We start from the raw sequence: 5,636 nt of genomic DNA, 5'->3' as shown, positions 1-5,636 counted from the left end.
ATTTTTTCCTTGCACGTTGTCCGAAACCTTTTTCCTTCCACCTTTTTTTCGTCTCTTCCGCCATTGTGAAAGGGTAATAAAAAGAACCGAATTATTTCCCATCGCGCCAACCATTCAAACGGTCAGCAGGATTGTGCACCGAAGAAGGATGACCTTCTTTCGGTTGCGAATGTGTTTGTAGGATTTCTAACCAGTTCAGTCACTGCTGTGGTAATTGCGACCACAAATGTTGATCGTTTTTCAAAAGGAAGACAGCTCCGGTTCCGGTAGCGGTCCTGTCTCCAGCAGATCCGAAAAGAAGGAATGTTGTTGAAAAATCCAATTCCGTTGCCAAACCCATTGGGATAAGGGCAATTTATGTGCCGGTAGTTCTCCCACGCTATCTTTTTTTTCGACTGTGACTCATGAGAATTGGAACAACTATCTCGCCACCATGTTTTACACACCTTCCCAAATGTAAACAATTAACTATGTTAACATTATTTTTTTTCTGCTGAACGAGAGCATCGGATAAAACAGCTTGATTGCAATTCGATGCAGTCGCGGGGCCGATCTGTTCTCTGGCCATGTTCCGACGTGATGGGGGTAATCAAATGTACATAAATTTTACCTATTCAAACGAGATTGTAATCCGATGCACGCCCATTGGAGTGCTGCAATTTGTTCCACTAAAATTTTAATTAAATAAATTACTTTGTTCCCGATGGGTACGATCGGAACCGATGGAGACCGAACGACGGTGGTACGTGGGATTTCCCACTTGTCTTTCTGTACCGGTGGAAGTGCAGCAACAAAAGGTAAACCAGGACAATGTAATTTTCATTTATTTGACGATGCAATTGCGTTATCGCCTCGTTGAATCTACATGCGGGTGTGTGCCGGTGAGGGGACTTTTTTGTACATCACCATTTATCTGCAATTCTATGATTAAGGTCCGAAATGGGCGGTTTCTCATTTGTTTAATGGTTTACTTTAGCCCGGTGTTATCGGTATACGAATCAATTTGTTGGGTGTTTTTTTTCTCTGTTGATTGAATTTAATTTCAGTGCGTGCAATCGAGAATCAATGAATCAATGAGTGTCTGACATTTGTTGGGATTCATTGCGCAGGGTTCATATTATTAAAGTTGTTATTAACAGGATTATTAACTTCCCCTAACATCTAATTCTGATACGATAATTTGGACGCATTACTGTGCCATGCCTCTTCCAAGACAAGCTTGCCTCATCATAGGGAGTGACACAGGAAGCAATTTTGCGAAAAATTACCATCAAGCCCAGCCTTATTGACGCTAAGTGAAATATTTAAGTAGAAAAAATTAGGCTCTGCATCTTAAGAGAGACGAATGCCGCGAAACGTTTTCGAATGGACAACACGAACATTGAAAGAAAAACAACTAGAATATGAGACTTGAAGCTAGTTTCATAACTTCTCATCATGACAACGTTCGGCCACATGATGCGGCTCGGGTCAAAAACCGTTAGGTGAATAATGAATGGGATTTTTTTGCAGATACCTATAGGCAACTGTTTTGATATAAAATATTTAAACAGTTGATTTTAAAACAAAAAAAAAACATTGTGTCGCATTCAAACGAATCAGAATATGAGGTCTGGAACTAGTTCGCAATTTTCCACCATGACACCGTTCGGCCTCATGTCGCGGTCCCGGTTGAAACTGTTTTTAAACTTGTGATTAGGGAATTCTATCTCACCTTTTTAAATAGCCAATGGATGAGAAATTCTACCTCACGTCAACCGATTACCTATTGTTTCGAACAATACCTGCAATTCACTGCATTTCACTTTAGTTGAGAAAATCAGCCACTTTCTTGATTCCTTTGTGAGCCTAAAAATGGCTAATTTTTCTGATACACAGTTCAAATATTGCCAAATGGAATCCATTGTGTCGAATCCAGAACGATCAAAGAAGGAAAAACGATTACAATATGAAACGAGAAACTAGTTCGTAATGTTCCTTCATGACAATGTTGCGGCTCGGGTTGAAAACTGGTGGATGGGCTATTAGTTGCATTTTTTATATCATTTATTTTATCCTAGACTAAGGATTTTTGATCGTTCACCTGGGGGAAATTAGTTGTAGTTCGCTATAGACACTTAGATATAAAATATGTAATCGGTTATTCTCAAAACAAAAAAAAAAGAAAACATTGTACCGAACTTAAAACAATCAGAATATGAGGCCTGAAACTAGTTCATAATTTTCCACCATGACAACGCTCGGTCGCAACTCCGGTAAAAAACTGTGGAAATTTTGTCTCATCTTACCAATTTTCCAATGAATGAGAAATTCTAATTCACGTCATTCGATTATTACGATTGTATCGAATCCAAAACAAACATTAAAGGAAAAGCGGTCAGAATATGAGGCCTGCAACTAGATCGTAATGTTCCATCATGACAACGCTCTGCCAAATGCTGCAGCTCTGATCTAAAATACTGCATTGGAAATTCTACCTCATCTTGACAATTTTCTAATACACTGAAAGCTCCACCCCACCAGCAGCCATCTGATTACCAGTTGTTCAAAACATTACAACGGAGCCAACGCTTTACAACTGTCGAGAAATGAAAACTTTGCTCATGTCCATCTTGTTTTGAAATGGTGAAAAATCTGTCTAATCCACAATTCATACCAGGTGTGTCAGTTCATAATGCAGTTAGTATCATTTAAATGAATATGCCGAAATTCTTGTCAAGTGAACAACATTTGCGGAAAGTATTGCTTTGTTACTTTGTTTTGTAAGAAGTGCTGGTGAATCGAGGAATATATGTTACTCTATCCGAGGCGATTTGTGAAAGTTATTTTGAACGATTTAAAAGTGGAGGTTTCACTGTAAAACACAGAGAACGGTCAGGTCATCTCAAAAAAAAAAAATGAATACCAAATCGCATTGAATTACAACTATTGTTATGCACATATTTAGTTTTAATAAAATTTAAACACAAAACTAAGCGTTAATTGAAAGATACAGTTCTATTCATTGAAAATTCAATGCAATTCAACTAAGTTTTGCATCTATGATGGTTTTCAATCAAACTGTTGATGTAAATGTCATGTAAATTTTATTAATTCTTCCTTTGTCAGTCGCCAAGACATTTCTGATCGTCTACACATCATAGGAAAAATTCAGAATGTGGGAAAACGGGTTCCTGATGAGCTGAATGATACACAGTAGAAAAAGTGACGGGGGGCGAAATTTTGCTATCTCCAGGGATTTATCATCACCGGTTTGGTGGAATCAACAAGTTGTCTTGAACTACGAGCTTCTCAAACCAGAGGAAACTTCAAATACTGATTGCTCCCAACAGCAAACTGTAATTGAATCGAACATTACTCCAGAAACTACAAAGATCAGCCCCAAGGGGTTTTTCGAGCTATTGATGTGGAACCAGACAATCAAAATTCCAAATGATTGATATTTTTAATCAATCGTCATACTACTTTTTTTTTAAATGAGCAATTGAACGAGAGTCTCATTGGATCGATTCTTATTAGCAATGTAAAGATTTTAGTTTTTGTGTTTGATACATTAAAATCGATACGTAGAAATACTTTCAATCAGTTGGTTGGACCAGAATGCTCCGCAAGGCATGAAATAGTCATTTCGAACTACGACAACGTATCGGCAAACACAGCGAATGCGGTTCAAAGTATCATTTCTGAACTCAGATGGAAACTTTTGCCCCACCCGCCATACTACCCAAACTAGGCCACTTCTAACTATCATTTCTTTGCTCTATCGATATCTCACGCTTATGCTCAGTTCTTAGGATGTGGAAAATGGCTTCACGCTAAACGATGAACAGAATGGTCATGAAAAAAAAATCAGATGTTAGTCGAAGGCCATTTCACCGAAAGCGCATTCTGCCAAATCATACACTTATCTTAAAATTTGCATCGATGTTACAAGCGCTGTCACTCGTTCGGATTTAAACTAGCTTTGGGTTGAACGCCCGATGACCGATGTGATTTCTGTTCGTGTGTTTCTCACTGTCTACGGCCGTGTCGCTCTGAATCATCTGGAAGGAACTTTGATGAAGAGCTCTAGTCTGTTGGTATAAGATTTTTTTTTGAATTTAAAAAACAAAATATGTGTTGTTTCTAATGTTTTAATATTTTTGCCAATGCAGCTATCGGTGAGATTACCACTCCCCAAAAAAGGTTATTGTAACCCTTGAAAATTTCTAGTAATCTTTCTTAATTTAAAACATCTTGTAGATTCTTTCGATTTTGATTGTCTTTCTCGTTTCAGAAGCGATATTTTCTGTTGGAACCATCATTCCGACCACCACGTCAGCCGTCAGCGAACAAAACTTACCTTTTCCTAAACGAATTGCAATGTCAAGTCGTTGAAGTTATTCCGGTAGTAACATTATTTTTTTTCTGTCAGTGATTCGCAATCAGATACTACCTGCCGTCCACACAGCTATAGTACCGGTACGTGGTTGGAATCGACAGTGCAAACAAAAGAGATGGAAATAAAATTTGAAAGAAATCTGACAAAAACCTACCGGAAGTCAGCACGCAGCGTACTTGGACTGCCCGGGAAATGTAAGTCGAAACTAATTTAATCAATTCTTGTTACAGCTACAGTGGCTCGCAATTCGCTCCGAGTACAGCAGATAGACGGTGCTTATCTGAAGCATAATTCCCAGAGACACATTTCCTGAATTCACAAAAGAAAATTTTCTTCCGTTCCGACATCGCCTTCTTTTTTAGCGGTCGTGAAATGACAGTTCCATCACTGGGGAGTTTCGCTGATTGTAGACCAAACTCACTCAGCGTCTGCTAATCTGATTGACTGACTCTGGACAAAACATGTCAGCTTTTGAATGTGCTGGACTTATTCATGAGCCTATCCTAAGTAGATAGGAATTCGTTCACATCCGCCTGGGATCAGTTTGCAAAGAAAAGAGCAGATTTGTGATGGAGTATATTTTAATGGTCGATAGCCTTAGGGAAACAGAAGCTTTTTGGAACCCCAGGTGGCACATACTCAAGTTTCCAAAGCCTACTTGTCAATTTGTACATTGAGCAAAAAAAAACGTCTCATTCCCTTTTCACTTTATGATATGACCTTGAGCCAGTCGCCGAACGAAAGAAAGTATTTTCCAGCTTGGCTGATTAAAATTCTATCCAGGATTCAGTCAATGTTATGTTCTTCGTAGGGGCGGCGTCCATTGAAAGTCACTGTTTCAGCGATGACGCCCTCACCACCGGTACCGTTTGGCGGTGGAGTAATTCTCGGGGTGGGACACCCGTCGGTTGTCTAGCATTGATTAAATTCTGTTCATGTCGCACCGATTGGGAGACACTTCGACTAACAGTCGTCACATCTGTGTGTGGTGTTTGAGGTTTAACCTTTTTGTTGTCTCGTTTTTTTTTTGCTCGGATAGAAAGGCTATGCAATCACCACGGGAATTGAATTTAATTTTATCCGGATTCGAGTACCGGTTGTGGAGTTGAGGATTCATAAGTGTCTATTTTAATCATGACGCAAATGAAGTTTCAACAAAATAATAACCCAAAAAAATATTCGAAATTGTGCTCGAACAAGCAAACTTTTCACTTACTTCTACTTAACTCCGTCAAATGGCCCTGATGGTGAATTT

This window comes from Malaya genurostris, chromosome 1, assembly GCF_030247185.1.
Source record: "Malaya genurostris strain Urasoe2022 chromosome 1, Malgen_1.1, whole genome shotgun sequence".
Classification (NCBI taxonomy): Eukaryota; Metazoa; Arthropoda; class Insecta; order Diptera; family Culicidae; genus Malaya; species Malaya genurostris.
This window is presented reverse-complemented; position numbering follows the sequence as displayed.